Source organism: Schistocerca serialis, chromosome 1 (assembly GCF_023864345.2).
Source record: "Schistocerca serialis cubense isolate TAMUIC-IGC-003099 chromosome 1, iqSchSeri2.2, whole genome shotgun sequence".
Classification (NCBI taxonomy): Eukaryota; Metazoa; Arthropoda; class Insecta; order Orthoptera; family Acrididae; genus Schistocerca; species Schistocerca serialis.
Window position 1 is genome coordinate 405,292,916 of NC_064638.1, and position 11,521 is coordinate 405,304,436.

Here is an 11,521-nt window from a genome sequence, read left to right on the forward strand (position 1 = left end):
GAATTCGTCCTCAAAGCGTATAAGGAAAAGCTTACGAGCAGCGCCGTCTTTGGATTAATTTTTCGTGCTCCAGTAAATACCGAGAGGACGAGCAATCGGGCTGTCCGCCTCTTTTATGTACAGTCCTTTTGGTAAAGCACGCAGGATACGTACGGTATGTACACATGTAAAAAGAAGCAATCGAGAACACTGACGTAGTGCGACGACATAGAAGCTCATCAGGAGCGTTTCGCGGTGCAGAGTCTTAAGACAAATGTCGGAGTACGCTATATTCGATGTTCGATAACCTTTGCTGTTGAAAAGGTTGCCGGCGTGTTCCACATTTGAAATGACTGTCATCGCGTTATTTCGGCGGATGAAATGGCACCACAATAAAAAGTGGATGCCACACTTGCGACAAAACCTGTAGCTGCTGCAGTTGTCTTACAACCAGCAGACGAGACACGTCTTGCGAGATAAGCTGTCGTTCTAAATTTAAATATTTAGCTGCAGTAGCATTATACTTCATTCATCGTCGTAGAAGACGTAACTGCGCACGAATATGTTGTATCCATGCAGTTATTATGATTATTTCAAATCAGCAACAGTACGTCTCGTTACACAGAAAAGTATTAGAGGAAGAATGAAGACAATTAAAATTAACTTTGAATAGTTATTTAGCTGAAAGTTACACGGATTATCATGAATCTTTGCTTGTATGGGCCTATGTGCAAGTACGTTATCTGATTAAGAGTAGCCAATCCGGGTGGCCGAGCGGTTCTAGGCAATACAGTCTGGAACCGCGCGACCGATACGGTCGCAGGTTCGAATCCTGCCTCGGGCATGGATGTGTGTGATGTCCTTAGGTTAGTTAGGTTTAAGTAGTTGTAAGTTCTAGGCGACTGTTGACCTGAGAAGTTAAGTCCCATAGTGCTCAGAGCCATTTGAACCTTTTGATCAAGAGTACCCGGAGACGTGTAAATGAATACTGATAATTTCAGGAATGATTAACTTTACAACGGCTTGAACACTGCAGCGGACACTACCACTGAGGTCTCTAAATGTCTATCAAGGGCTGACAGCTCATATTTTCTCAAGAACCGGAACTAGAGCAGGTACTGATGTAGGAATGTGAGGTTCGGAGCGAAGTCGACTTTCTAATTTATCCCAAACATGTTCCATACGGTTCAGGTCGAGACTCTGTGCAGGCCAGTCTATTTCAGGAATGTTATTGCCACAAAACATTGCCTCACAAACGCCGCACTCCCACACTGATCCGACCATTGTCTTCCAGTTTTTCTTATGTACACAGTAAGATATACTATAATATGTGTTCGGCCGCGTGGGCTTGGCCAAGCGGTCTGCAGAGCTTCTGTAAAGTTTAGAAGGTAGGAGACGAGGTACTGGCAGAAGTAAAGCTGTGAGGCCGGGGCATGAGTTGTGCTTGGGTAGCTGAGTTGGTAGAGCACTTGCCCGCAAAAGGCAAAGGTCCCAAGTTCGAGTCTCGGCCCGGCACACAGTCTTAATCTGCCAGGAAGTTGCATATCAGCTCACACTCCGCTACAGAGTGAAAATCTCATTCAAGTTCAGATATGTGCTTTGCCAAGAGGTCTAAGACGACGCTACCTTCACGAGTTCATTTTCTAATTATCTGCTCAAGGTAATATTCGGAAAAGAAATCAATAAGAACTCCGCACGAATCCCTGTCTATAGCAGCAGTTTTGATGGTACAATACTCCCAATCTATACCCGGCAAGTTGAAGTCACTCCCTATGACAACGGCATGATCAGGAAAATTACTAATGATATTCTGCAAGTTCTGTTTGTAGCGCTCTACGAGTACAAAAAAAAAAATGGCTCTGAGCACTATGGGACTTAACATCGATGGTCATCAGTCCCCTAGAACTTACAACTACTTAAACCTAACTAACCTAAGGACATCACACAACACCCAGTCATCACGAGGCAGAGAAAATTCCTGACCCCGCCGGGAATCGAACCCGGGAACCCGGGCGCGGGAAGCGATCTACGACTACAGATCCTGTCCCAGGTAGTCTATAAAAGCATCCGATCACTATTTTTGATCGTTCTTTATTACTCAATTTCACCCTGATTAATTCACATTCGGTGTCCGTGGTAGCCTTGCTAGATTTTATCGAATTTTTTTACTGCTATTAACACGCCGCCACCGTTGGCGACTTACCCACCCTTACGATAAAGACTCCAACCTGAAATTAGGATTTCGTTGTCATTGACGTCTGGTTTCAACCAGTTTTTTGTTTCAGGCCTACGTCCACATTCCTGCTGGGTTATTAAAAGAGGGCGATGTTAGTTGATTTGTCGTTATTTAATACGGGTATTCTTAAAATTATGGATTTGAGCTTTGGGAGACGAGAGACAATTGTCTGAAAATTCCAACTCTTCTTCTTTTTTTTTTTTTTTTTTTTTTAAGGTGTCAGAAAATTTTATTACAAATTTAGGTGTCATAATTGACCATAATCTGGAATCACTGGTCCATACTATTATCGGTGCTGTTAAGTACTGAAATAGCTAATTTGCCTCGTATTATCAGGCAATCAGTGGTTACACTACAGGGAGGCTGAAAGGAATTTATCACCACGCACCAGGGAACAACCCTTCCATGCGTCGTCATGCTGAAGCAGACCACGAAGCACTTAGTGAAACGTCGCTGACACAAAAATTAATGCACAAGTGCCATCGCACAGAGTTGGGAAGCTACTCACAGAAATGCTTGAGCACATAATTTTCAAGTACGCTCGTGAGACGAGCCAAAGAGGGGAAGTTGGTTCGCGAACTGTATTCACTATAATATATTGCATTTCACATCCTAGCATCTTCCAAGCGGTGCATATCTACCCTGCGTCCTCTCGTCAGCACGTTCTAGCCACCTTCTACCCGCCAAGCTGCCTACCGGCTACCCATCCGTCATTCGATTTGACACGTTCCTATTGGCAGAAGGCCAACCTCTGCCCTCTACACTCCTCAGAACCGATTTTTCCGAAGTGACTCAAGCAAACCCTGTGTTTAGCTTCCCTAGTTTCTCTTGTCTACTAACAATCTTTTAGACAGCGCTTCACCTTTCTAAGCCCAACACATTCACATACTATGTCCTCATAAACACTGGAAAGGTACAGAAAGGACGAGGAAGTGTGACACACTGAAAAAGTAATCGAAATAAAAAAATAGTTGCCTTATATATGTCCGTTAGCTAGGTTTCTCTTGAAGCGAACTTACAGTACCGCTTCAACTAGAGCGTCTGCTACCCAAGGGAAGTAAGTAATGGCATTTCTTCTAGTGGTGGCTGACCTGCGGTACAGCAGGCACTAGCGTAAATAGTGTGTAAATGAAATATGTGCGCCGCTTCGGAAATGTTAACTTTCCGACTTTGGATTAGCTGTGCATGCGGTTCATTGGAAAGATTAAATTTGGTACAGCTGCGTTGTGATATGAAGAGTGAGGACGTTCAAAGGTGAAATATTTGCAAATTTTTCTCATCATCGTGCAAAATAATTATTTTTAATCGGAGAAATTTAATTATCTGTCACAGAAATTCTATATAATGCTTACCCCGAAGTTATACTTTCCGACCCTGAGCATCGGTGATACAAAAGATTAGAGAATGCTTGCAATGTCACTTGGGATAGTTGCGAAACGAGAGGAATTGTATACCGTATGATCACGTACTATTTTAGGAAAAAATGGCACATTAATCGCAACAGCCGATGTAAGCACATTAGCGGAATAGTATAAGCTGCAATAGCATTTGTGAAGAGCGTATAATTTAATTTTTAATACTAGATACGGAGAGCCGGAAAACGAGTATATGCCAGTATTGAGACATAATACTCGGCTTCCAAAAAGGCTACTTTCCATTAGTTTATGGTTGTTTAATAATCACACATTGTTACTCAGAATACAACGCCTGAAAGAAAAGTGAAGCTACACAAGGGGAGGAGAAAACGGTAAAACTTCACACGTAGAGGGTATGTGGCGTTATTTCAGTGCTTACAAAATCGAATCAAATTTAAAAAGAACTCGGCAGTATGTGCCCCCTTATCGGTATCTCGTTGCACCAGATCTGACCTCGATGCAAGTATTGCTTCTGTTGGGAAGGGTGTATGTCAATGCAGTAGTTGTATTCTCAACTGTGGCAAGCTGGTCCGTGATAGCTTTGCTACTCGTCCTGGGATGACTTTGACGTCCGAGCTGGCTATTGGGAACATATTTGGGGACTGTTCGCCATGAGAGTACGTCAACATCAGGTGGACATTTCGTAGTGACAAGTGCCATGTGTGGACGAGCATTGTCCAGTTGGAAAATGGCATGTCGCATGAGAAGCACTACTGACGTATGAAGTATCGTTGTGCCATCGGAGTTCCCTTAATCAGTACAGCCGTGACCTGAAATCGTACCTGACAGCTCCACCCCGTGGCCAACGGCAAAGACAGGCAGTGGTGCGTCGCCACAGCACTTGATACTGCAGGTCTTGCGAGTGCCAACAGGTCTGCCGCGATCGAGTATTTATTTCAGACGAGTGTACTAATTCATAACTGCGTGTTTAAGTGCATGCAAGTTCTCCACAGCACACGACAAAGTTAAGACCTTTATTGGGTACCTCTGCAATTTAATACTGATTTATCGTCGATCCTACTCGAAGCCGAGCTACCGCGAATGTTGTGGACTAGTCGACTGGTGTGATGTCACGATTTGGTTGCAGGGCCCGCATATCTCGTTGGCTCCGCTCCACACATACCATGACGTCAGGAATAACATCACTGTGCCTCTCGAAAACTTAAAAAAAATGGGACCGTTCCGCAGGTCGCCACCATCGTCGTCGACGAAGATTATCCAGGGTAGCGCAAAATAGCGATTCGTCCACCCCCCTCCCAACCCCCCCCCCCCCCCACCACCCCGAAAATAATGCGGTGCCACTCATCGGCCATCCGTGTTTCCTGGACGCGGCATCACTTCAAGCGCAGCCGTCCGCACTACGGTGTTGGTGGGAACGCTCAAATGCGACTGTTATTCCACAGTCGTGCTGCTGCCAGCCTCCGACCAATGGTGTGGCATGACACAGATTGTCGCAGGCGGTCCGTTAATTGTTCCCGCATGGTAGGCACAGATGTGAATGAGTTATGGTGTGCACCTGTAGTGCTCCGACACGGCCGACTAGAACTTAGACGACTACTCCTTCCTTCAGGTTCCCATGCAGTCCAATGGCGAGCCACGGTGATACCTGAATGCCCCACCGAGCTGGATACTCCACGATTCGACCAGCCTTCCAAATGGAGAGCCTAACAAAGTCTGTCCGGTGCTGATTCCACTGTCTCACACAAGTACGCAACTCTCTATGTGTTCCACAGTGATAACTCAACAGCTGAAACTGTTCACACATGTCATATGCCCTGCCAGACTGCTAACACTAAACGCGAACAACTCTAATACGCTCTGATAGCCGTTCTACCTGTCACAAAAAATTGCAGCTCTAATCAATTACATACCCGCTGATGGCGTGTGCGTGTACTAAATTACGTTGCAATCCGACCATTGAAAGGTGGCTACACTGAGTCACAGCGCCAGAGATCGCGCCAAGGAGTTTTGTTCCGCCGCCTCCACTGGCTGTGCTTGTTCAGAAGTTGTGGTGGTTAGTGCTTTGCTGAGAGGATGTTGATAGCTGTACTATTTGAGGCCATGTCGTGTGCAGTTGTTTTGATGGGCTAGACAGCAGATGTTGTTCGAATGGAGATGTTGTAATGATCAGAGTGTATTTTTAGTCAATATATATGAAGGTAAAAAACATTTTTTTTGTAGTTCTCTTAAAATAACAAACTTGTAACTGAAATAATCTGTTTCGAATAATAAGACCTGTGAGGTCTGATGCTCCATTCCACATACAATCACGACCTCATGGAGCAGATGACGTCAAACCAAGACCGACAGCAGTAATATTGACCGAGAGAAGCAATGTTACCAACTACAATATCACAATATTGATGCTGTGTTACATTTAAGAAATACTTTAATTATAGTTAAGTTAATACCTCTTGGTTCCACTTGAACATATTATTGTATGTTTTTATCAACAGTAAGCAATTATTAACATCATTTTCTGCTTGTCAGAAAATAAAATGGACTACACTGCAAAAAATAAAAAAAATAAAAATAAAAATAAAATAAAAAAATAAAAAAATGTTTTTTACCTTCATATGTATTGACTAAAAATACACTCTGATCATTACAACATCTCCATTCGAACAACATCTGCTGTCTAAATCCATCAAAACAACTGCACACGACATGGCCTCAAATAGTACAGCTATCAACATCCTCTCAGCAAAGCACTAACCACCACAACTTCTGAACAAGCACAGCCAGTGGAGGCGGCGGAACAAAACTCCTTGGCGCGATCTCTGGCGCTGTGACTGAGTGTAGCCACCTTTCACCATGTCTTCTGAATGCTTTACTTTCTTTGTCAAGGAGTGTAGATGAGGCATGTCAAGTGTTCAACACCACTTCTCAGGTATTAAATGTTACACTCTCACCTGGCCAAAAGTGTACTCGTAGTATTGATATGTACTGCCTAACTGTTTAACAGCACCAGACACACCTTTCTCGCTGGCTGGATGTCTCGAAGACTTTCCGCATTACATTTTTGTGATTAGTGCCTGACGCCGCCATATTTTTCAGTGGGAAGCAGCATAGCAAAGCGGCAGCAACTTAGGAGAGATTCAAACGGTTCAAATGGCTCTGAGCACTATGGGACTTAACATCTGTGGTCCTCAGTCCCCTAGAACTTAGAAATACTTTAACCTAACTAACCTAAGGACATCACACACAGTCCGAGGCAGCATTCGAACCTGCGACTGTAGCGGTCGCGCGGTTCCAGACTGAAGCGCCTAGAACCGCACGGCCACACCGGCCGGCAACAGAGATTCCTTTGCGACAAGCTAAGAAGATTATTATCCTTTAAGGTTAAGATCCGTCTTCTGCAGCACGTTCTGTCGAATGACTGCTTGACGTATAAGAATCCAAAAATCGAGAGCAATGGAACCTGATTTAAGTAACGTACGATGCATTCAACTGTTGTCTTACATTCATGCAGTAAATAAATTTGGGCAGCAAAGTTGTTCTTCCTACTGTACACCATGACTGCTCTTACATTCTGTTGTTGACTAGTCAAGACTTCATTTCGATGCACCCGCCCACAATCACCCAACCACACAACCATATTGTTGTCCCACAACCTAAACAGCAAGCAGGTAAGTCAGTGACGTCAAATATTATGGCAAATTTCTCTTGCTTAGAAGGAAATCAGCAGAACTTGTAACTTCTTTAAGACAATTTTTTTTTTCAACAGTCTGCTGACTGATTTGATGGAGGCTCCCACGGATTCGTCTTCACCTCAGAGTAGCACTTGCAACCTACACCATTTGCCGGATATATTCCAATCTCTGTTTCCATCTATAGTTTTTGCCCTCTACGGCTCCCTCTAGTACCATGGAAGTCATTCCCTGATGTTATAACAGATGCCCTATCATCCTGTCCTTTCTCCTTGTCGGTGTTTTCCACATATTCCTTTCCTCTCCAATTCTGTGCAGAGGCTCCTCATTCCTTACCTTGTCTGCGCGCCTAATTTTCAACATTACGTCTGTAGAACTGCGTCACAAATCCTTCGATTGTCTTCTGTTGCCGGCCGAAGTGGCCGTGCGGTTAAAGGCGCTGCAGTCTGGAACCGCAAGACCGCTACGGTCGCAGGTTCGAATCCTGCCTCGGGCATGGCTGTTTGTGATGTCCTTAGGTTAGTTAGGTTTAACTAGTTCTAAGTTCTAGGGGACTAATGACCTCAGCAGTTGAGTCCCATAGTGCTCAGAGCCATTTGAACCATTTTTTTGTCTTCTGTTCTGGTTTTCCCAGAGTCAATGTTTCACTACCACATAATATTGTGCTCCAAACAGAACAAATGTCTGCCACAAATTAAGGCCTAGGTTTGATGCTAGTAGTGTTCTCTTTGCCAGAAATGCCCTCTTCGCCAGTGCTAGTCTCCTTATGATGTCCTCCTTGCTTCTCCTTCATTAGTGTTTTGCTGCCTACGTAGTGAAATTCCCTAACTTTATCTACTCCGTGACCATCAATCCTGATGTTAAGTTTCTCGCCGTTCTAATTTCTGCTACGATTTACTCTCTATCCATATTCTGTACTCATTAGACTGTTCATTCCATTCGGCAGAGCATGCAACTCTTCACTTTTACGCAGGATAGCAATGTCATCAGCGAATGGTATCATTATGCACATTCACCTTGAATTTCAATTCCTCTACTGAACCTTTCTTTCATTTCCATCACTGTTTCTCCAATGTACAGGGTCCCTACCTTACACCATTTTTAAGCTCAGCGTTTCGTTCTTGGTCTTCCACTCTTATTATTCCCTTTGTCTCTTGTACAAGCTGTACATTATCCGTCTCTCTCAATAGCTTACAGCATTTTATTTCTCAGAATTTCGAGTATCTCGCACTATTTAACATTGAGGAACGCTTTTTCCAGGTCGTAAATCCTATGAACATGTCTTAATTTATCTTTAGTCTTCTGTTAACAACCGCAATGTCAGAATTGCTCCTCTGGTGCCTTTACCTTTCCTAAAGCGAAACTGATCATCAACTATCATATTCTCAATTTTCTTTTCCATTCTGTGTATTAATCCTGTCAGTAACTTGGCTGCAAGAGCTGTTAAGATCATTGTGCTAAAATTTTCGCACTTGTCAGCTCTTGCAGCCTTCGCAATTGTGTGGATGATGCTTTTCCGAAAGTCAGATTGTATCGTCACATTCATACATTGTACGCACCAGTGTAAATAGCCGTTTTGTTGCCACTTCCCCCAATGATATTAGAAGTTCTGGTGGAAAGCTGTCCCTTCTGCCTTATTTGATCTTAAATCTTGCAATGATTCTTTAAATTCCGATTTGGTACTGACTGCCCTATCTCTTCTAAACCGAATCCTCTTTCTTCTCTTAACACATAAGACAAATCTTCCCCCTCATAGAGGTCTTCAGTGCACTCTTTCCACTTATTCGCTGTCTCCTCTGCACTTAACAGTGGAATTCCCATGGCAGTCTTCATTTTGACACTACTGCTCTTAATTTAACAGAAGATTATTTTGACTTTCCTATATGCTGAGTCAGTTCTTCCGAAAATCATTTCTTTTTCCATTACTTCACATTTTTCATTCGTCCATTTCGTCTTAGCTTTTCTGCACTTCCTATATGAATTTCCCTGAACGTTTTTGTACTCCTTTCATCGTTTACCTGAAGTTTTTCTACTGTTACCCATGGTTTCCACGCAGTTACCTTATTCCGATTCTCATGATTCTCCTTTTTAGGGATTTCCATCCTCTTCAGCTGTACTGCCTATTGAGCTATGCAAGATGCAGTATCTATCGCCTTAGAGAACTTCGAACGTATCTCTTCATTCCTTAGCACTTCCGTGTCCCACTTCTTTTCATATTGTTTCATCCTGACGGTTGATACTAGCCTATACTCATCTGACTAGAAATCCGTGTCTTTTTCCATTTCAGTTCACTGACCCCCTCTACATAAAGAATGAGCTTGGCGTTTCGCTTTTCAGATTTTCTTTTTCCCCTGCCACGTTCAAACATCTGACAATCCAGGCCCCGATTCGCACGAAGTTATCCTTGTGTTCGTATTTTTGTCCTTCTCTCTCACCGAGCGAGGTGGCGCAGCGGTTAGACACTGGACTCGCATTCGGGAGGACGACGGTTCAATCCCGCGTCCGGCCATCCTGATTTAGGTTTTCCGTGATTTCCCTAAATCGCTCCAGGCCAATGCCGGGATGGTTTCCTTGAAAGGGCACGGCCGACTTCCTCCCCGTCCTTCCCTAATCCGATGAGACCGATGACCTCGCTGTCTGGTCTCCTTCCCCGAAACAACCAACCACCCAATCCTTCTCTCTCAGTGACCTCCAAATTGGCAGTCCACTCCCGGAGACAAGAATGGGGGACTAGTCTGTAATCTCTTGCCAATGCAGAGATCGTCAGAGTTCGTCATGACACTTTTTCAGTTACAGGCCCCCTCGTCCTATGCAAGCACGTTACGTGTCATTAATGCAGTGATTTCCATTACCTCTGAATCCTCATGCCGCTGATCATAGCTGATTCTTCCGCTTTTACGGGTAGTTTCCCACGCGAAGGGCAAGAGAGTGCGCTGAACCTCTGTGAGTTTCTCCGCCCTCTCCGACAATACAGTTGGCTGAACGAGGGGTCGCTTCTTGTGCCAGCAGTCTTCGGCCACCCCTGATTATAATTTTCTCAAATTCTAGCGGGGTGGCACGATTCGAACCAGAGGTCGAGGACGTTTTCATTGCTAATGAGAGACACTACCCCTAGACCACAGGTTACACAGTTACACTACTAGCCATTGAAATTGCTACACCAAGAAGAAATGCAGATGATAAACAAGTGTTCATTGGACAAATATATTGTACTAGAACTGACATGTGATTACATTTTCACGCAATAGATCCTGAGGAATCAGTACCCAGAACAACCACCTCTCGCCGTAATAACGGCCTTGATACCCCTGGCCATTGAGTCAGAGCTTGGAAGCCGTGTTCAGGTACAGCTACCCATGCAGCTTCAACACGATACCACAGTTCATCAACAGTTGTGACTGGCGTATTGTGACGAGACAGTTGCTCGGCCACCATTGTCCAGACGTTTTCAATTGGCGAGAGATCTGGAAACGTGCTGGCCAGGGCAGCAGTCCAACATTTTCTGTATCCAGAAAGGCCTGTACAGGACCTGCAACATGCGGTCGTGCATGAAATTTAGCGTTTCGCAGGGATCGAATGAAGGGTAGAGCCTCGGGTCATAACACATCTGAAATGTAACGTCCACTGTTCAAAGTGCCGTCAGTGTGAACAAGAGGTGACCGAGACGTGCAACCAGTGGCACCCCATACCATCACGCCGGATGATACGCCAGTATGGCGATGACGAATACACGCTTCCAATGTGCGTTCACCGTGATGTCGCCAAACACGGATGCGACCATCATGATGCTGTAAACAGAACCCGGATTCATCCGAAAAAATGACGTTCTGCCATTCGTGCACCCAGCTTCGTCGTTGAGTACACCATCGCACGCGCTGCTGTCTGTGATGCAGAGTCAAAGGTAACTGCAGTCATGGTCTCCGAGCTGATAGTCCATGCTGCTGCAAACGTCGTCGAACTGTTCGTGCAGATGGTTGTTGTCTTGCAAACGTCGCCATCTGTTGACTCAGGGATCCGTTACAGCCATGCGGATAAGATGCCTGTCATCTCGACTGCTAGTGATACGATGCCGTTGGGATCCAGCACGGCGTTCCTTATTACCCTCCTGAACCCACCGATTCAATATTCTGCTAACAGTCATTGGATCTCGACCAACGCGAGCAACAATGTCGCGATACGATAAACGACAATCGCAATAGGCTACAATCCGACCTTTATCAAAGTCGGAAACGTGATGGTAC